This window comes from Triturus cristatus, chromosome 10 (assembly GCF_964204655.1).
Source record: "Triturus cristatus chromosome 10, aTriCri1.1, whole genome shotgun sequence".
Lineage (NCBI taxonomy): Eukaryota > Metazoa > Chordata > Amphibia > Caudata > Salamandridae > Triturus > Triturus cristatus.
The window spans coordinates 843,273,844-843,296,343 of NC_140593.1; the positions used below are offsets into that span (position 1 = coordinate 843,273,844).

Genomic DNA, 22,500 nt, shown 5'->3' on the forward strand with positions numbered 1-22,500 from the left:
CAGGCTTATTTCAGAGGCAGTGTGTAAAGCATTTGTGAACACATACAGTAATCGAGTGACAACACTACATATGGACACCACACAGGTTGTATTATAAAAATAAGTATCTCTTATATAGGTTTAACACAAGACCACAAACAACAAAAATCCACAATACTGTACTTAAAATGGTAGAATTAGCTTAGTTCTCTTAAGATGGTAAATGCGACACTCAGAGTTCAATGTACCTTAAGATGCGTAACGCAAGACAACGACAATTTTGCAAGGACGGTGATGCGTTGAAGATCTGGTGCAAAAAAACAAAGATGGCGCTTTCTTCTTGATGCGACTCGCTTCCCGCTGATGCGGTGGCGTCTGCTGCGATGTCTATCCTCTTCTCCGGCGATGCGAGATGCTTCCACACGATGTGAGCCGCGACTGGCCCTGCGACACGCTTCCCAGTGATGCGGCGGAGTCTGCTGCGATGTTGATCCTCTTCCCTGGCGATGCGAGTTGCTTCCACGACGATGCAAGCTGCGACGGGCCCTGCGACACTCTTCCTGGTGATGCGGCAGTGTATGTGGCGACGTCGATCCTCTTCTCTGGCAATGAGCCGTGACAGGCCCTGCAACACGCTTCCCAGTGATGCAGCGGCATCTGCTGCGACGTCGATCCTCTCCCCTGGAGATGCGAGGCGCTTCGGTGGACCTGCGATGACGCTACGATTCTTCTGCGACACGCTTCCCGGTGATGCTGTGGCATCTGCTGCGACGTCGAGTCTCTTCTCCGACGATGCGAGGTGCTTCGTGTTGTGAAGCGGCAGCGGCAGTTCGGCGACACGTTTCTAGTTCGTGAGTCGCGCTTCCAGCTCCTTGCGGCACGCAGTCCCGCAGAAAGCCTCGCAAAACAGCAGGCACTTCCAAATAACTCTTGGGGAAGCTGGTGGGTGAAGTCTGTTGTCCCTGAGACTTCAGCAGGAGGCAAGCTCTTTTCCAAGCCCTTGGAGATCCTTGACAAGTTGAATAAAGTGCACACAAGGTCCTTTCTCCTTTCTTTGGCAGTCAGGAAACTGCTGCAGGTCAATCCCCCGAGCAGCACTTCAGCTTAGGGAAAGTCTCTCCTCACTTTCTTCTGGTTCCACTCCTCAGCAAAGGTTTCTTCTTGTTTCCCAAAGTGATCTAAATTTCTTGGGTTTGGGTCCCAATATTTATACCCAGTTTCTCCTTGTTCTCTGAAGGCAGAGAGACCTTTGCCTAGTTCAACCCAGTTCTGGTCAGTCCTGGAGCACTTTGTTGACAAGGCTCCTTCTTTCCTTTTAGAGTGCAGGGCAGAGACACGAGACGCACCACAGGAGGTGGAGCCAGCATTGTGGAGGGAAGGCACAGCCCTATTCAGGTCCCGGGTGCAACTCCTCCCACCCATCTAGATGCAGATCTCTCTATTCAGCCCTGTGATGACTCACCCTGTCTCCTGGAATTTCCCCAGCCCCTGTCACTCAAATTCCAGACAAGGAATACACAGCCTAGCAGAGGCAGATTTGGATGGTTAGAAAGGAAAATACCTAGTTTCTAAAAGTGGTATTTTCAAACTCAGAATATTAAAACCAACTTAAAAGATGTATTTTATCATTCTGAGTTCAGGCATACTAAATTCGAATTTCTACAATGTTTCCTGAGTCAGTTAGGATTATAAAATGTAATAATCTAACTTCCCATTCTGGCCGATGGGGAACAGCTAGCCTTACAATAGTGAAAAACGAAAATGGCTGTAATTCACTATTAGGACATGCCACACACATCAGGGCTTGTCCTACTTTATGCTTACAATGCACCCTGCCCTTGGGCCTACCATAGGGGTGTCTGATATGAAGAAAAGGGAAGGTTTAGGGACTGACAAGTGGGTGCACTTGCCCAGTCATCATGGCAGTACCAGACTGCACACAGGCTCTGCAATGGCAGGCCTTAGACACACTTTTACCAGCTGCTTCCATGGGTGGCACAACCAGTGCTGCAAGCCCACCAGCAGCATTTGGATTTACAAGCCCTGGGCACTCCTGGTGCACTGTACTAGGGTCTGACAAGTAAACCAAACCAGCCAATCATGGAATCACTAATCCATACATCAATTTATAATAGGGAGAGTATATGCACTTTAGCACTGATCAGCAGTGGTAAAGTGCCCAGAGTCATAAAACAGCCAACAACAGGTCAGAAAAAATACAGGAGGAAAGCAAAAAGTTCAAGGATGACCCTGCAAAAAGGGCCAAGTCCAATACAACCCCCTTCCAGCCAAAACGCCGGGTAGACCAATCACTACCTTGATGGGCTTCCCTGCTTTGGGCGATAGAACCTGGCCCGCAACTGCATTGGCATATACCAGTTCTATGCCAATCTGAACCAATTTCAATTCCTCTGTCCATACTCTCAGGACCAACCAAACTAACGCATGTGGAACCCTTCTCCTCACCTCTGGACACCACCTGTGCAGCACCTAACCTTAACTTGCTCACCGGTGTGTCCCAACAGACAGACAGCAAGCCACAGTGTCACTGACCGTAGTCAGTGATGAGACCCATGCCTTATGCCTCTCAGGGATCTCAAAGCTCTGCAGCGTCAGAGAGCGGGGGGCAGTAGCCTGAGGTGCTTGGAACCCTTTGTCCACTCTCACTCCTGTCAGGTCAGGTATGACATCCTGACACTGACTCGCCAGCCCCAGGCCTGTACCCGGTGGCTGGACAATAGTCTGGGGTGGGCTCTCCCACACCCGGTCCTCCTCCTTGGGGCTCTGTACCCTCCCACCTGGAGCGGTACCCCCTTCCAGAATTGCCAGGGCACCTGGGACAGGTGTCCTGCACAATTTGCCCACCAGTTCAGGGGTTCTATCCTGCAACTGGGCATCCAGGTCAGGGGGGATACCCCGAACCTGGCCCTCCAACCTAGAGTCTAAACCCTCGGGCTGCACCGGGATAAGAGGCGAGGACTCCCTCCCTCTGCACCCCCTTCCAGAGAGCTGTACCCTGCCAACTGGAGTGGTACCCCTAGAAGCTACATCGATCAGGACACTGATTACAGTTGCCCCTTCCTGAAGGTCAGACAACACCTGAACCTGGCTTCCCAACCCAGGGACCAACCCCTGCGGTTGAACACTCGCCCGGCGCACCAGGACTTCCTGGGGAGCACCTATGCACCCCGAGGGTAACACACAACTCATGTGTCATGTGAAATACTGCCTGGTGCAGATCTTCCGACCCCTGTCCATCTGACAGTGCACGAAGATCCCCCAGGACAGAAGTGGTGTCACCATGGTCATTCACTGGTGACGCAGCCCTTCTGGCTGGCCCCTGACCCACTGGTTCTTCCACTGTGGACTCTTTCCCCCTCTGACTCCTCAGTCTGGATTTCTGCTCCCTCCACTTAGGAGTGGTACTGCCAGACACCAGAACTAATGGAGGCCTGCTTACAGACACTCCCAGTTCACCAGACACTAGGGAATCCCCCTCAACGGGTGGCCCATCAGGACAGTCTAGGCTCCCCACCTGGTGTTCCCTTAAAGAATCATCCAGGCTCTGAGACAGGGTTTCGGGCACCTTGGCACACGCAGCCCCACACTCACTCCTTCTCTACTGAGACAGGACGTGAGCCCCCACACCCCTCCCACTACAACTGGACCTAGCTGGGCTACTCTGAACCTCTTCCACCCCTCTGGGTTGGAAGATACCTGAGCCACTTCCCTCAGGGTCACTCCCCAATGCCTCTCCCGACCCTCTGGAATCCACCAAAAGGTTTGCCTTCAATGTGAGCTCCATGGGGTCAGAGAACCCACTCTCCAACAGGTGTTGGCATTGCTCTGGAAAACAGGGACTTACAATATGCTCTCCCACAATTAGATCACACAGCCCCCTACAAGGGTTAACCAAACTATCCTTCACCTCTCCATCCAGTGCCTCGCACACATACTCTACACCACTCTTCTGATATTGGCAAGACAGTATCTGACTGTCTCTGTCATTCAACCCGCACTCTTCTGGGCAGTCTTCACACTCACAGACCAGGATTTCAACTTTGTGGGAAACCCTCTCCCTGCACCTCTCATCTAGAGTCAGTAGAGTGCCCCTCCCACCACTAGGACCATGATCCCCTACGTCAGTTTCCCCATTCTCCTCAGGGACACTGCGCACTACTGGAGCGACCTCATGTCCCTGAACCTCCTGGTGTATGTTAACCCCCTCCTTCAAGTCAGGTGCCACATCTCTGCGCGTGTGTACTACTCCCTCACCACTGGATAACTTAATTTTGCTGCCACCAGCTGAGCTGGACTCCACCTCCAACTCAGCAAAGCTCACTTTCTGAGCTGCCCAAATTTCTTCTCCTTGGGCTAAGGCACTCTGCGCCTCATCAATCTCTCTCAGCTCTTCATCAATTTCTCTCAGCCTCTGCTCATAATCCAGAAGCCAGCGATCTTTTTCTGTTTCTCCCGAATTTTCAGGGAATTCCTCCTTTGCATACTCCACTGGTAGTGTTGCCTTCCAGCTGGGTAAGTCATACTGAAATAGGAATGCCTCTAGATCCTCCCTGGACCTTCTCTTCACAGGCAGCCCTCTTTCCTTGCAAAACACTCGTAGCTCCTTCATTGTGTAGACAAACGTGCCAGAAGTCGAGTACAATTTTGCAACAACTAACCAGAGTCATAGTATCAAAAATACGTCCAGGAGGACACCAGAAAACAGAAAAACAGTATGTGGTTGCGTTTTGGTCTGCACTCACTAGTAGTGTTCACCAATCACTGCACATGAGTCACAAATACCAGTCCAGAATCCTCACCGCTGACCACCAATGTTAGATTTGGGGGTCTCTAGTTGGCAGAGGTAGGTACCTTTGACCAAATAGGGACCCTTGCGTCTAGTCAGGGTAAGGGGGTACCCTCCTAAAATAACCCCTGCTCAGCCCCTTGGTAGCTTGGCACGAGCACACAGGCTTATTTCAGAGGCAGTGTGTAAAGCATTTGTGAACACATACAGTAATCGAGTGACAACACTACATATGGACACCACACAGGTTGTATTATAAAAATAAGTATCTTTTATATAGGTTTAACACAAGACCACAAACAACAAAAATCCACAATACTGTACTTAAAATGGTAAAATTAGCTTAGTTCTCTTAAGATGGTAAATGCGACACTCAGAGTTCAATGTACCTTAAGATGCGTAACCCAAGACAACGACAGTGTTGCAAGGACGGTGATGCATTGAAGATCTGGTGCAAAGAAACAAAGATGGCGCATTCTTCTTGATGCGACTCGCTTCCCGCTGATGCGGTGGCGTCTGCTGCGATGTCTATCCTCTTCTCCGGCGATGCGAGATACTTCCACACGATGTGAGCCGCGACTGGCCCTGTGACACGCTTCCCAGTGATGCGGCGGAGTCTGCTGCGATGTTGATCCTCTTCCCTGGCGATGCGAGTTGCTTTCACGACGATGCAAGCTGCGACGGGCCCTGCGACACTCTTCCTGGTGATGCGGCAGCGTCTGTGGCGACGTCGATCCTCTTCTCTGGCAATGAGCCGTGACAGGCCCTGCAACACGCTTCCCAGTGATGCAGCGGCATCTGCTGCGACGTCGATCCTCTCCCCTGGAGATGCGAGGCGCTTCGGTGGACCTGCGATGATGCAACGATTCTTCTGCGACACGCTTCCCGGTGATGCTGTGGCATCTGCTGCGACGTCGAGCCTCTTCTCCGACGATGCGAGGTGCTTCGTGTTGTGAAGCGGCAGCGGCAGTTCGGCAACACGTTTCTAGTTCGTGAGTCGCGCTTCCAGCTCCTTACGGCACGCAGTCCCACTGTAACGCTGGCAAAACACCAGGCACTTCCAAATAGCTCTTGGGGAAGCTGGTGGGTGAAGTCTGTTGTCCCTGAGACTTCAGCAGGAGGCAAGCTCTTTTCCAAGCCCTTGGAGATCCTTGACAAGTTGAATAAAGTACACACAAAGTCCTTTCTCCTTTCTTTGGCAGTCAGGCAACCGCTGCAGGTCAATCCCCCGAGCAGCACTTCAGCTTAGGGAAAGTCTCTCCTCACTTTCTTCTGGTTCCACTCCTCAGCAAAGGTTTCTTCTTGTTTCCCAAAGTGATCTAAAGTTCTTGGGTTTGGGTCCCAATATTTATACCCAGTTTCTCCTTGTTCTCTGAAGGCAGAGAGACCTTTGCCTAGTTCAACCCAGTTCTGGTCAGTCCTGGAGCACTTTGTTGACAAGGCTCCTTCTTTCCTTTTAGAGTGCAGGGCAGAGACATGAGACGCACCACAGGAGGTGGAGCCAGCATTGTGGAGGGAAGGCACAGCCCTATTCAGGTCCCGGGTGCAACTCCTCCCACCCATCTAGATGCAGATCTCTCTATTCAGCCCTGTGATGACTCACCCTGTCTCCTGGAATTTCCCCAGCCCCTGTCACTCAAATTCCAGACAAGGAATACACAGCCTAGCAGAGGCAGGTTTGGATGGTTAGAAAGGAAAATCCCAGTTTCTAAAAGTGGTATTTTCAAACTCAGAATATTAAAACCAACTTAAAAGATGTATTTTATCATTCTGAGTTCAGGCATACTAAATTCGAATTTCCACAACGTTCCCTGAGTCAGTTAGGATTATAAAATGTAATAATCAAACTTCCCATTCTGGCCGATGGGGAACAGCTAGCCTTGCAATAGTGAAAAACGAAAATGGCTGTAATGCACTATTAGGACATGCCACACACATCAGGGCTTGTCCTACCTTATGCTTACAATGCACCCTGCCCTTGGGCCTACCATAGGGGTGTCTGATATGAAGAAAAGGGAAGGTTTAGGGACTGGCACGTGGGTGCACTTGCCCAGTCATCATGGCAGAACCAGACTGCACACAGGCTCTGCAATGGCAGGCCTTAGACACACTTTTACCGGCTGCTTACATGGGTGGCACAACCAGTGCTGCAAGCCCACCAGCAGCATTTGGATTTACAAGCCCTGGGCACTCCTGGTGCACTGTACTAGGGTCTGACAAGTAAACCAAACCAGTCAATCATGGAATCACTAATCCATACATCAATTTATAATAGGGAGAGTATATGCACTTTAGCACTGATCAGCAGTGGTAAAGTGCCCAGAGTCATAAAACAGCCAACAACAGGTCAGAAAAAATACAGGAGGAAAGCAAAAAGTTCAAGGATGACCCTGCAAAAAGGGCCAAGTCCAACAGGTGCCCACCTCCTCAGCCGGCTTCCTGGGGAGGGCTCACCCACTCCAGATTCGATCCGGAGAAAGAGGGTGCGCGCGCTGCCGGGACGCCAGGCCCCTGATCCTGGCAGGGGCCTGGCCTCCCCCGGCGGCTACCCCCGACGCTCTGGCGTTTTACATCCGACTACAACCTCATATCAGACGTGGCGACCTGCTGAATTTAAGCATATTACTAAGCGGAGGAAAATAAACTAACCAGCATTTCCCCAGTAATAGCGAGTGAAGCGGGAAGAGCCCAGCACCGAATCCGTGCCCGGCGGCAGGCGCAGGAAATGTGGCATACAGAAGACCGACTCCCCGGCGTTGCTCAGGGGGCCCAGGTCCTTCTGATCGAGGCTCACCCCACGGACTGTGTTAGGCCGGTAGCGGCCCCGGCGTGCCGAGATCGGGTCTTCTCAGAGTCGGGGTGCTTGGGAATGCAGCCCAAAGCGGGTGGTAAACTCTATCTAAGGCTGAATACGGGCGCGAGACCGAAAGCCAACAAGTACCGTAAGGGAAAGTTGAAAAGAACTTTGAAGAGAGAGTTCAAGAGGGCATGAAACCGTCGAGGTAAATGGGTGGGGTCTCTGCAGTCCGCCCGGAGGATTCACCACGGCGGGAAGGTCGGTGACCCAGGAGTTCCGGATTCCCTCCGCTGGACCGGCGCCCGGGCCCTACCCGGCTCCCGCAGTGCGCATTTCCTCCGTGGCGGTGCGCCGCGACCGGCTCTGGGTCGGCTGGGAAGGCTTCGGGGTGGCAGGTGGCCCACCGCTCCGGCGGAGGGTGTTGCAGCCCCCCTGGCAGCAGCTTCGCCGTGTCCGTAGAGAGATTTGACTGCCTCCGTGCCCTCCCCTGGGCACCCATTCCCGGCCGCCCCTTGGGGCGTGCTGGCGCGGTTGAAGGGGGAACGGGGCCCCCTGCTCCCGGCTGGACTGTCGACTGGGGCGGACTGTTCTCAGTGCGCCCCGACCGCGTCGCAGTGCCGGGCGGGGAGGCTTACGCCGGTGCGCCAGGGTCTGGCTGAGGTGGGATCCCGACGCGCTTTCAGCAGCGGGCGCACCACTGACATGTCTCGCCTGCTCCGTCGGGGAGGCGGAGCATGAGCGTGCGTGATAGGACCCGAAAGATGGTGAACTATGCCTGGGCAGAGCGAAGCCAGAGGAAACTCTGGTGGAGGTCCGTAGCGGTCCTGACGTGCAAATCGGTTGTCCGACCTGGGTATAGGGGCGAAAGACTAATCGAACCATCTAGTAGGTGGTTCGCTCTGAAGTTTCCCTCAGGATAGCTGGCGCTCGGGAGCCCCCAGTTTTATCTGGTAAAGCAAATGATTAGAGGTCTTGGGGCCAAAACGATCTCAACCTATTCTCAAACTTTAAATCGGTAAGAAGCCCGGCTCGCTGGCGAGGAGCCGGGCATGGAATGCGAGTGCCTAGTGGGCCCCTTTTGGTAGGCAGAACTTGCACTGCGAGATGAACCGAACGCCGGGTCAAGGCGCCCGATGCCGATGCTCATCAAACACCAGAAAAGGTGTTGGTTGATATAGACAGCAGGACGGTGGCCATGGAAGTCGGAATCCGCTAAGGAGTGTGTAACAATTCACCTGCCGAATCAACTAGCCCTGAAAATGGATGGCGCTGCAGCGTCGGGCCCATACGAGGCCGTCGCCGGTTCTGAGAGCCGTGGGGGCTAAGCCACGACGAGTAGGATGGTCGCTGTGGTGCACACGGAAGCCCGGGGTGAGAACTTTGAAGGCCGAAGTGGAGAAGGGCTCCATGTGAACAGCAGTTGAACATGGGTCAGATGGTCCTAAGAAATGGGCAAGCGCCTTTCGGAAGGGACGGGCGATGGCCTCCGTTGCCCTCGGCCGATCGAAAAGGAATCGGGTTCAGATCCCCGAACCCGGAGTGGTGGAGGCCGGCGCCCTCACGGCATCCAGTGCGGTAACGCAAACGATCCTGGACAAGCCGGCGGGAGCCCTGAGGGGAGTTCTCTTTTCTTTGTGAAGGGCAGGGCGCCCTGGAATGGGTTTGCCCCGAGAGAGTGGCCTGAGCCTTGGAAAGCGTCGCGGTTCCAGCGGCGTCCAGTGAGCTCTTGCTGGTCCTTGAAAATCCGGTGGTGATGGTGTAAATCTCGTGCCGGGCTGTACCCATATCTGAAGCAGGTCTCCAAGGTGAATAGCCTCTGGCATGTTGGAACAATGTAGGTATGGGAAGTCGGCAAGTCAAATCCGTAACTTCGGGATAAGGATTAGCTCTAAGGGCTGGGTTGGTCGGGCTGGGGCGCGAAGCGGTGCTGGGCGTGTGCCACGGCTGGACAAGGTGCCTCCCTCCGGGATGTGTAAGGATCGCTATGTATGTTCCGCAGGAGCGTCAGGAGCCTGATGATTAGTCCTCAGTCTTCCCCTACGGCCTTCCGACTCTATCAGACCCTAGAGTAACGGATGACACGCCAGGGGAAAACAGGGAAACAAAACAAGGATAGGCGGGGAGAAAAGGCTAGTAGTGATTGCATCAGGGCCAAAGGCAGGAACACTCAGCTGTAAAATAAAAGACTATATTAGTTTCCTTTAATATCAAATGTCCTCAATAACAGAACACTCTATGATAAGGAATCCTACCACAATTATAGTTCACCATTCGAAGTATGAGAGGGTGGTATCTCTGTCTCACAATGCTCACAATGCTAAGGATCCCTATGACAAGAGACAAGATTAATAACTAGTACTCTATTATGTGATAGTGTCTAAACATAGAGTATACCTGGCTCACCCCTGCTTTATCTGTGAAAACTGTGAGTAAGATATAATAACGTATTCTTCTGTAAAAACCTTGTACGGTGGGTGATTGACTACAGTGCCTAAAGGAAAATTACATTCAGAGGTCAAGAACTTCATAAAGGATAAGTACATGTAATCCCCAACCTATATCTACGATAAGTGGTGCAAGGCGCTAGTACCGTGTTTTCTAATGTAAATAACTTTCTCCTGAATGTTGCGCAATGGTCCACGCCAGATATCCCCACCTTCCACACGTAAAGACGGACAAATACCGAAACTACAACGAGAGTACCTCTCTCGCGCTATGGGGAGATATGTAGAACACTGTACGAGTGAAAATTAGGGAAGGTAGTGATATGAGCAGAATTATACCGGTATTGCAAAAACAGCGAGACGCCTTAACTGCAGGCTCCCCTTCTAGGAACAAAGATATCCAATACCGGCTTCACAACGGGTATCAACACAAAGAGACTGCTCGATTAACGGGACTAAAGCAAACACAACTGAATCCGGGAAAGAATTCAAAGTCTTACTTGATGGCAGGATCGTAAGCGGGTAAAACTAAACAAACCAAATGGATCCCAACGGCCACAGTACCGCTTCTGCAAATACGGCAATGCTACGCCAGAATAGGAGATACACTCCCGACAGCACTCGTCCACTACAATCCGAACGGAACCGGAAACAGGAAACACTGAGAAGCGGAAGTCAGGAAAGAGCTAACGGGACGGAAATGGGGCTAGGTGCGAGAACGCTAATCGGCGTTTACGCGCGCCTATGTTCCTTAAATACTATACATGTCTCGGGGGCAGGACCGCGGCGCATGACAGCACACTCCCCCTACAATGCTCCCCCCTCGGCTTGGGTTTGTTTGGGTGCCTCAGATGGAAAAGCTGAACTAACCGAGGAGCATGTTCATCGCAAGCCGACTCCCAGGTGCGTTCTTCCACCCCATACCCCTTCCAATGCAGAAGGTATTGGAGAGACCTACCAATGGTGCGAGAGTCTATTATGGCCTCGACCTCATATTCGTCGCAGTCTTGGATGACAACAGGAGCGGGTTTCCTAGGGATCTTAGTGCCTGGCTCAACTGGTTTCACCAAGGATACGTGAAATACTGGATGGATCCTGAAGGAAGCAGGTAATTCAAGCTTCACAGCCACCGGATTGACCACCTTAATTACCCTATAAGGACCTATGTATTTAGGGTTGAACTTGCGAGGACCACCGAGCGACATGTGTTTTGTGGAAAGCCACACCTTATCCCCGGGAGTATAAATAGGTTCCAATCTCCTGTGTAAATCTGCCCCCTCCTTGTATCTCACCTTGGCCATGTCTAGTTCGTCTAGTGTTTTCTTGTGTATGTCGTGCAGTGTCTGCACCAGATCATTGGCAGCCGGAGTCGGGCTGTCAATGGGGACCCCCACAGGCAACAACTTGGGGTGAAAACCGTAAGAACAAAAGAAAGGGGGTGGTTGATGGAAGAATGCGGACTGTTGTTATACGAGATTTCCGCCACCCACACCCACTCATCCCATTCCGCTAGGGAGTGCAGGGCTTGATTCCTCACATACTGCTCGAAGCACTGATTAACCCTCTCGGTCTGTCCATCCGACTGCGGATGATGACTAGAGGATAGACGGACATTGATCTGAAGCATGGAACATAAACACCTCCAAAAACGAGACACAAATTGGGCCCCCCTATCCGAGATCAAGACTGATGGGAAGCCATGGAGACGGACCACCTGATGCAAGAAAATAGAAGCCAATTCTACAGCCGTGGGCAACCCCTTCCAAGGGACAAAATGTGCCGTCTTCGTGAAATGATCCACCACCACAAGCAAGGTGTTATTCATTCTTTTGGTCATAGGCAGTTCCACTATAAAATCTAGGGACACCGTATGCCAAGGGCCAGGAGGGGTTGGAAGTGGGAGAAGCAAGCCTACTGGGTTCTGATGGGACACCTTGGTTTGGGCACATACATGACAAGTTCTCACATACTTCTCTATGTCCTTCAGCATAGTTGGCCACCAAAACCGTTCACGTACAACCTTAATGGTCTTTTTGATCCCGGGATGACCTGACATGGGGTGTGAATGGTACCAATCTAGGACTTGGGCTTGTAAGGCTTGAGTGGGCAACACCACTCCGCCTTGCACGCAAATACAGCCATCTTTAGTGACAGTCTCATTAGATCCCACTATTTCTTGCATGTTCTCTGAAGATTGGTCCCGTCTGATCTGATCTCTAAAACTGTCCTCAGTAAGTACCCCCCCTAAGATGAAATCACTGGGAAGGATGGGGGGTGCGTCTACTGTCTCTTCTGGTTGTTTGAATCCCAGCCGGGATAAGGCATCTGCTTTACCGTTTCTTTTCCCTGGTCGATATTGTATAGTGAACTCATATTCACAGAAAAATTGGGACCAGCGTAGTTGTCTCATGGATAGGGCCTTGGCCGTCTGAAGGTATTGGAGGTTGCGATGGTCTGTATAGACTACTGCTGGATAACGGGCGCCTAGGAGATATTGCCTCCACTCCTCAAAAGCCTTCTTTATTGCCAGAAGTTCTTTGTCCCCCACCGCATAATTATATTCCGCAGGAGTAAACTTGTGGGAGAAATAAGCTACTGCGTGACACTCCCCTTTCTCCGGATCTACTTGACTCAGAACCCCTCCCACTGCTACCTGAGAGGCGTCTACCTCCACCACAAAGGGCAAGGCTGGATCTGGATGACTTAAGACAGGGGCACTTGTGAAGGCCGCCTTCAGTTGTTGAAAAGAAGCTTCTGCTTCCTTAGACCATACATATGGGACTCCATTCTTCAAAAGGGCAGTGATGGGATGTGCCAATTCGGAGTACTTCTGGATAAAACGCCTATAAAAATTGGCATAGCCCAGAAAGCTCTGAAGTTCTTTGACAGTCCCAGGTGCTGGCCAAGAGAGAACAGCCTCGACTTTGACAGGATCCATGCTGAGTCCGCGAGGTGAAACAATAAAACCCAGGAAAGGCACTTCTTGTGTATGGAAGGTACACTTCTCCAGTTTGCAATAAAGGTGGGTAACGCGTAAGCGCTCCAACACCTGTCGTACGTGGCCGACATGTTCTGACATGGAGGGAGAGAAGATCAGCAAATCGTCAATATAGGCTATCACATGTACATCCTGCATGTCCCAGAGTACTTCATTTATGAAGAACTGAAACGCAGCGGGGGCGTTACAAAGCCCAAAGGGCAATACTAAATATTCAAATAACCCATATTTCGTGCAGAAGGCTGTTTTCCACTCGTCTCCCTCCTTGACGCGCACTAGATGGTAGGTGCCACGCAGGTCCAGCTTAGTAAAAAACTGAGCCTTGCGCACTCTGTCAAGGAGAGAGGCTATCAGTGGCAAGGGATATCGGTTCTTAATAGTGACGTTATTCAATCTCATATAATCTATACAACATCGAAGACCCCCTTCGCGCTTAGGTATGAAAAACAAAGACGAAGAGGCATGAGATCTGGAAGGTATGATGAACCCTTTGTCTAGCATGGTGTCCAAGTATTCTCTGAGGTATATGTTTTCCTTCTCTGTGAGGGCATAAACCCTACTGCACGGGATTCTGGCTCCTGTCTCTAGATCTATCCTACAGTCGTACTCCCTGTGCGGGGGAAGGACCTCTGCTTCCTTGGGATCGAAGACCATAAACAAATCCTGGTAACAGAAAGGCAGCTCAGGTACAGGGTCCTTCTTGTCTGCATCACTTATCGATTGTGCAACTACTATCCTGGACACATTTTGTGTAACAGGACGAAACGTGAGTGTAGATTTCTCCCAATCTATAATGGGGTTATATGTCTGTAGCCATGGGATGCTTAAAAGTACTGGTATCTGTGGTGAACAGATCAAATCAAATTCAATATCTTCGTGATGGTCTGGGTCTATTTGCATGTGGAGGCTAACAGTTCTGTGAGTTACTGGTCCTGAAATAAGAGAACTGCCGTCTAGTAACCTTATTGGACACTTCTTTCTTTACACATGGTATTAAGTTGTCTCTCGCCCACTCTGAATCCATAAAGTTCCCCGAGGCACCTGAATCAATCATGATAGCCACATGAAGACCAAGTTGTTCCATAGAGATGTAAGCCGACACATAAAGGTGATTTGTTGGACTTTGATTGTATTCAGAGGAGGAGACTGTCAGTCCGGATTTGCCCAGGATTCCCTTCTCACTGAACCCCGGGCTTTCTAGTTTCCCGAACTCTTTGTTAGAGTTGGTTTAATCGGACATGACCGTAGGAAGTGACCAGCCTTTCCACAGTATAGACAGAGCCCATTGATTCTTCGTCGTTGCCTTTCCTCTGGCGTTAACGGACCTCTCACAATGCCTATCTGCATAGGCTCATTCTCTTCTAAACCCTTAGCTAACTCTCCCTTCTTTTCTTTGGCAGGTACATATCGAGGTTCACCCTTTCCCTTCTCTTGCTTCCTTTCTTGGATACGGTGTTCGATCTTAACTACTAAATCTATGAGGTCCGTACAGGACGCGGGCAGGTCTACTATCTGGGAAAGGGCGTCCTTTAAGTCGTCGCGCAACCCCCTGTAAAACAACGTACTGCACTTTTCTTCAGGCCAATTGGACTCAACCACCAACCTTTGAAAAGAAGTAATGTATGAGACAAGGTCTTGGCTACCTTGTTTCAGAGCCAATAGTTCTGTGTCAGCGGAATGGGTGTACATATGCCTGTCAAACAATTTACGGAACTCCCTTTTGAAAGCTGAGTAATTGTTCAACAGAGGGTCGTCACGATCCACCAAAGGAATGGCCCAGTCAGCCGCCGAACCGCTAAGGTATGACACCATAAAGGCAACCCGGGACTGATCAGATGGAAAACAAGGAGCTTTACAAGACAAATGCAGCTGACAGTGACTAAGGAATGCGGCACACCTAGACGCATCTCCTGAAAACCTCTCAGGGGGAGCTAAAGGGATGGAAGGAGGTGTAGTAACCTGTATAACTGGGTGTGCTGCATCTGGCCTCCCACCTGTTGCCGCCAAATCGTTTCGTTGCTGGAGCGTGTCTATTCTGGCTGCTAACGCTTGAGTTTCCGCCTGTAAGTTGCCTAACATGCCGGCAACGTCTGCAAGCGTAACTACTCCTAATTCCATGTCGCTCGGGCGGAACCCACTGTTAGTCTTAGCGTTCTGTAAGGATCGCTTGGTATGTTCCGCAGGAGCGTCAGGAACCTGATGATTAGTCCTCAGTCTTCCCCTACGGCCTTCCGACTCTATCAGACCCTAGAGTAACGGATGACACGCCAGGGGAAAACAGGGAAACAAAACAAGGATAGGCGGGGAGAAAAGGCTAGTAGTGTTGGAGGATTGCGTCAGGGCCAAAGGCAGGAACACTCAGCTGTAAAATAAAAGACTATATTAGTTTACTTTAATATCAAATGTCCTCAATAACAGAACATTCTATGATAAGGAAACCTACCACAATTATAGTTCACCATTCGAAGTATGAGAGGGTGGTATCTCTGTCTCACAATGCTCACAATGCTAAGGATCCCTATGACAAGAGACAAGATTAATAACTAGTACTCTATTATGTGATAGTGTCTAAACATAGAGTATACCTGGCTCACCCCTGCTTTATCCGTGAAAACTGTGAGTATGATATAATAACGTCTTCTTCTGTAAAAACCTTGTACGGTGGGTGATTGACTACAGTGCCTAAAGGAAAATTACATTCAGAGGTCAAGAACTTCATAAAGGATAAGTACATGCAATCCCCAACCTATATCTACGATAAGTGGTGCAAGGCGCTAGTACCGTGTTTTCTAATGTAAATAACTTTCTCCTGAATGTTGCACGATGGTCCACGCCAGATATCCCCACCTTCCACACGTAAAGACGGACAAATACCGAAACTACAACGAGAGTACCTCTCTCGCGCTATGGGGAGATATGTAGAACACTGTACGAGTGAAAATTAGGGAAGGTAGTGATATGAGCAGAATTATACCGGTATTGCAAAAACAGCGAGACGCCTTAACTGCAGGCTCCCCTTCTAGGAACAAAGATATCCAATACCGGCTTCACAACGGGTATCAACACAAAGAGACTGCTCGATTAACGGGACTAAAGCAAACACAACTGAATCCGGGAAAGAATTCAAAGTCTTACTTGATGGCAGGATCGTAAGCGGGTAAAACTAAACAAACCAAATGGATCCCAACGTCCACAGTACCGCTTCTGCAAATACGGCAATGCCACGCCAGAATAGGAGATACACTCCCGACAGCACTCGTCCACTATGATCCGAACGTAACCGGAAACAGGAAACACTGAGAAGAGGAAGTCGGACGGAAATGGGGCTAGGTGCGAGAACGTTAAGCGGCGTTTACGCGCGCCTACCAGTGGCGGCTGGTGTTAAGGGGCGAAAAGGGCGTTTCCCTACTAGCTTCGGGACTAGCGTGCGTGACGGGAGGAGATAAGAGAGAGAGAGAGACTGTATGCCATGCAGCACTGCAGCAACTTCAAATGAAGTGCTTGCTCACTGCTGCATGTGATTACAAATTCCGTTGAGTTTTTTTTGGGAAGGGATGAGGTCAGAGACCTCCTGCGCATGTGCTGACTGGGGCGAGGACTATTGCTCGCCCTGGAGGCACACACGAGAACAGTGATGTCAGCCTGAAGGGAGTGGCCAGACAAAGCGCAAATGGTTCGCTTTAAATGGGGCGCTTATGCTGCGGCCCAGGCGGTTTTAGCAGCGCGCTATTGAAATCAATGGCAAGGGGCAGGGCTGGCCTATCTAAAGACAGAGTAGTGGGTGGCAACAATTGGAGCACTCCCTTGCCTTCGTGCTAGTTTAAGGCATCCTTATTGGATAATGGGAGCTAGGGGCATGGTTTGTGGAAGAGTTTGGCTGCGCAGACGTAGTTTTGAATTCGGCATAATCGGCATTTACGCAGCAGGTGTGCTATTCCATGTGTTTCACTGTTTGCTGCTCGGGACATACACTGGCACGGTCACCGGCTGCAGTCACTGTAAGAGAGCGCCACAAGGTGAAAATTATGCGGATTGCAGGCGGCTCAGTCCCGGCATCTTCGCCGACTCTCCTTTGATCTTGCCCGCAGACACACCATCTCCCTTAAGAGTTCCAATCGGCCTTCCATGCCATCGGCCTGGCTATGGTACCGGGGTGACTGCGAGGTAAGGGCATGCTGCTTACACCAGGCTACAGCAACAAACGCAAGTAAGTCTCACTGTCTCCACAGTTCACTTTCTGAAACCTGTGGCTCGAACTCCAGGATGGAGCAAAATATTTTGCATTGTCACCTACTTATTAGCATGTTTGTTTCCTGTTTTTTTTATTTTGTAACTGTAATGATTGTAACTGTGATGTTATAAGCTGAGGCCTCCGTTCACGGTAAACCACTGTAAATGAAACCGGGAACACATCTGTGAGTGAAAAACCTTTGCTGGGGATAAGATTGTTGTCGTCATCTGATATAAACAGAAAAGTATTAACTTTGTGGTGAGCAGCAAAGAGAGAAGTTAAACACGTCTACAGCTCGCAGGGGGTAGCAAGAGCTGTGGAACCGCACAGTAAAGCTAGAGAGTGTAACGGAGTGTGATTGGTAGGGACCCGAACGTATGAATAGCTATATTATTCTTTCGTTATTTTCCGAAGCTTAAGCTTTTAGATGAACTGAAATACCAATATACGCTGTTAGGGTGAACTGGAAAGAACTGCAGAATGCTGAATTTCATGTGCGCTCAGGAAGTCATTCAATCCGACAGGAAGGCCCTACAGTGTCTTAATTAACATAGCTTGGCTCTGAATGAATGAATGAATGGCGATTTATATTGCGCAGAACAGTAACCCGCAGGTATCAAGGCGCCTAACAAAAATGATCAGAGAATGATCAAAGAGGAGACAAGAAACCTTACATGTATGCTTGCCGAAAGAGAAGGGTTTTTAGAGCAGAGCGGAAGTGCTGTAAAGACGGGAGAGATCTCAGGTCCAGGGGAAGGTCATTCCACCACTTAGGAGCAAGAGTGGAAACGGCTCTACCACCCCATTTGGCTCTTCGTACACGGGGGGCTGTCAGACGCAATTTCCCAGAGGAACGCAAGTTCCTTCCGGGGATATAGTGGGAAATGATGGACCCAATTCCTGTGTCGCTATTTTTGGCAATGGCTCTGTAGGTCATGCATAGAACTTTGAACCGGATTCGGTGTTCTACCGGCAGCCAATGCAGCGTTTTCCTGGCTGCAGTGGCCGAAGAGCGTCTGGGGATATCCAGGACAAATCTAGCTATAGCGTTTTGGACTACCTGTAAGCGCTGCAGCAGGCCTTTGTTAAGCCCAGCATACAGTGCATTACAGTAGTCCAAGCGCGATCCGATGAGAGCAACAGCTATTTGTTTTCTTGCCTGCAAGGAGAGATATTTCCTGATCCTTCGTAGGGTGTGAATCAAACCCCAACAGGTGGAGACAGTTCTGCTCACCTGGCTGCCTAAGTCGAGGGCAGGGTCTATCAGCACCCCGAGGTTCTTGGCAGATGTTGTAGGGGAAGGGCATGTTCCTAGTGAGTCAGGCCACCAGTTGGCTGACCAGATGTTTTCTTTCCCCACGAACACCATCACCTCAGTCTTCTCCCCATTCAGTTTAAGAGAGTTCTGAATCATCCAATGACCAACCGCCTCCATACAAGATCTAAACCTGGAGGCAATTAGTTCATCTGAATGGGGAAGAGAGACGAGGATTTGAGTGTCGTCTGCATAAGAGACTACCTCCATCCCGAAAGATCTTATAAGTTTGGCTAGTGGGGGAACATAGATATTAAAGAGGGTCGGGCTAAGTGCTGACCCTTGAGGGACCCCACATAGCACAGATCGGGATGGAGATAGGAACTCCCCCAGCTTGACTCTTTGTTCCCTCCCCGTGAGGAAAGAGGTCAAAAGATACAGAGCTGCGTTCTTCACCCCCACCTCCCTCAGCCGAGATGTAAGGACTGAGGGGGAGAGGGTATCGAAAGCCGCAGTTAGATCGAGCAGGACCAGGAGAGAGGTCTGGCCCTCATCTACTGTCGTGCGGATCTTATTGAGCACGATGGTGAGGGCTGACTCGGTGCTGAATTCTCTCCTAAATCCATGCTGGGAGGAGTCTAGGCATCCCGAGCTTTCCACAAAAACAGCGAGATGCCTGTTAAGATGAGTCTCAAGCATCTTCGCTGGGGCAGGGAGCAGAGAGATAGGCCGGAAGTTCTTTAAGACCCCCGGGTCCAGGGAGGCCTTTTTCAACAGGGGTTTTACTACCGCCTTCTTCCATTCTATAGGGAAGATACCGTCTCTAATGGCTAGATTCATTACCTCTAGCAGCGGAGGTAAGAGGGTATCCCTACACTGCTTGATGACTTTCAGTGGGCAGGTATCCAAGGGAGAACCAGACTTGGTCTTAGTTAGCAATAGCTCAAGATCTTGCAAGACCAACGGGGGGAAAGAGTCCAGGGTGCTTGAGGGGGGGATTTCTGTGGTGGTTAAACTCATCTCTACCCCGGATGTGGATGCACTGAGACCAGCTCTTTGTTCCTCGAGGGCCAAGTGGATATCCTGGATTTTAGTGTGGAAGAAGGAGGCAATCTTATCACATAGATCCTGCGAAGGAATAACAGGGTCAGGGGCTTGCAGTTTGACCAAGGAATCAACAGTTTTAAAGAGCTCCTTCGGGGAGGAGAGCGAGGTGGTCACGGTAACAAAGTATTCTTGTTTAGCTTGCACAATTTCAGCTTTGTATTTTTTAATAAGGAGTTTATGAGCTTCCTTGTTCTTGAGGTCCCAACTGGTATGCCAAAGCCTCTCCTTTCTCCTCACTTCTTGCCTAAGGAGCCTAAGGGAGTCGGAGAACCAGGGGGCAGATGGTCTCTTTCTGGCTCGGCGCCGAGATTGTACTGGGGCCAGTTTATACAAGGCCTCGGTGGTGACCTGTTCAAAGTGAGCGACTGCAGTCTGTACGTTATCTAGGCCAGTGATAGTAAGGCTTGCAGCCCAGGGCTTGAAAGAGTCGCTGTTGATATTCCTGAAGTTTCTGGCAGTCTCCATTAGGTGGTTACCTTTTTTACCGGAGTCCATCCTATGATATTTCAAAAGAAAAGGGACCGCCAGATGATCAGACCAGGATAGATGAATCGGGTCCTTAGTAGTCAGACGGGGGTCATTGGAAAAGATACCATCCAAAGTGTGTCCTGCACGATGTGTGGCTCCGGTAACACGTTGCGTGAGCCCACATGATTCCAGGGCCTCAATGAGACAGGAGGTATCAGAAAGGTCAAGCCGTTCTAGGTGGTAATTAAAATCACCCATGATGGAAAAGTTATCTCGGCCAAAATAGGGTTCAAGGGACTGGAGGAGGTTGTGCGTAAAGTGGGTTCTCGAGCCAGGAGGTCGATAAACTAAGATACCGTTGAAGAAAGGGCGTTGCGCTTCCTTTATTGAAAAATAAAGTGCTTGAAAACTGTCAGGAAAATCGGGTATGGGGACGATATGGCATTGTAGGTGATCTTTGTAAAGGATCGCTATCCCCCCTCCCACTCGTCCCTGTCTATCGAGTCTGGCCAGGCAGTACCCTTCAGGGACCGCCTCGATTAGATCAGGGTCGGATGAATCCTTGGCCCATGTTTCGGTCACAAACACTAGAGTGGGCGTTCTATCCAGAACCATCTCCTTGAACATAACCTTGTTCTTGACAAGGGAGCGGGCATTAACCAAGATGCCCTCTATTCCTACTGAGTTGGGACTAGATATGACGGGGTGTTCAAAGAGAGGGTGGATGGGGGCGGAGTTAAGAGGCCTAGACGTGGAATGACAGCCACATCGTAATGGGAACAGAAAGTCATCTGGTTCATAGGAATGTGAGCAGCGTTTTTTACGAGGTTTAAGGGCCAGCATTTGGCTAAAAGAGTAGCTGCATGGGAGAGAGAACATTTTACCAGAGTCCAGGGGCCAGCCGTCCAGCGCGTCCTCAGCGCGGACGGACGCAGACGGGCTGGACTCTGGCGTGACTCCGGCGGGCATCCGGCGCATCCGCTAACGCGTCCGCTACGCGGAGCGTCTAGTACCCCCTTTTGTAGCAGCTAGAGCGCCAGAGCGCGACGCCACACCCAAGATGGCCGCTAAGCAGCCCTCGCCTCCCCGGGACCGGCTCCCAGCGTCAATGCTCAGCTGGGAGCGGCCCAGGAGGTAGAGGAAGGTAGGAGACGATAAATCAAGTGCAAATAAGCTTTAAAATCAAGCGCCTCTTAAAAACGAGCGTCACTCAAAACGCTATCTAAAATACGTGATTACCCTCAGCAACTCAGTCTGTGGCAAGGAGAGTAAAGAAAAGTGCAGTAGAACCTCCGGCTTCCGCCTCAGAGGGTGAAATGAAGTCGATGGCTCTGACTTTTGAAGGGAAGCATAATAATGTGCGGTCGTGTAGTGCTTCATATCTGCACCTCTGCCACTTCTAAGCGCTGCATATAAGATATTTTATTCTGGGGGAGTGATGCGGAGAGCGTCTTTGCTGTGCAGCTATCCCAAGCGTATATGCATTTAATTGATGTACATACGTCTTCTTTGTAGCGCTTGGAAGCACTTAGACAGAGGGTGCAGATATAGAAGAATGCAAAAATGCCGTAACTCTGCAAAATGTAAGATAGTTGCAACGAGACTGGTGCTTGCTCTGGGGAGCGAGTTAGGGGTGTGCATTGTGTATTTTCCTGTTTGACGCTGCACTTGGTGACCCTCCCACCCAGAGTAGGAGGTATACCCGGGTGCAGGGTCTCTGGTGTTGTTAGAGGCGGCATTCATGGACCCCCAGGGCTAGGAAGAGAAGGCTGGGTAGAACCCCCTTTCAGGCCAGGGGCCCAGAAGTCCTGCCCAGCCTATCCAAGCATGTCTTTCACTCGCCAAAGCAAGGAAAGATATCACACTTGTGACATCAGTGCAGGGTTCTACTATTTCAAGGAAAATGGTTCACTTAAACTAGGAGGGTCGGTCCCCTTTATACGTTTTATTTTGATATTTTTATTGCACATTGTGACGTCTCATGGTTGTCTTCAAAGCACTATGCACATTGAATATAATGGCATGGAGTGTAACCTGGCAGTTTGGTAAAGCGATCTTTGACCAGGATAGTAAGTAGTGTTCTAGGTTGAATGGGAAGAGAACACCCACATGTTAAACGGGGGCCTGAGGGAGCAGAGTATTTTCCACTTGAAAAAGGCATTTTCCACTTTGCGAGGGTGAAAAAAAGGGGAAATATAATGCGCATAAATATTTGATTTTGTATGTGGAGATTCTGCTTGTATTCGTTTTATGATGTGCTTTGACGTTTTTCAGGTGTGCTCTTGTTTTTCTAGGCAGCAGTAGATTAAGTAATTTACCCTGAATCCCTCAAATTTGCCTAAAAATGCACCATTTGTCAACTCTTTTTTTCAATTTTTTTCTCGGGGGGGGGGGGAGAACTCCCTCGAAATCGC

The 22,500-nt window shown here is 50.3% G+C and overlaps 1 pseudogene; it reads left to right on the forward strand.

Moving 5' to 3' along the window:
• Positions 1-7,389: 7,389 nt before the first annotated feature.
• Positions 7,390-9,405, forward strand: LOC146790127 (28S ribosomal RNA; annotated as a pseudogene).
• Positions 9,406-22,500: the final 13,095 nt, after the last annotated feature.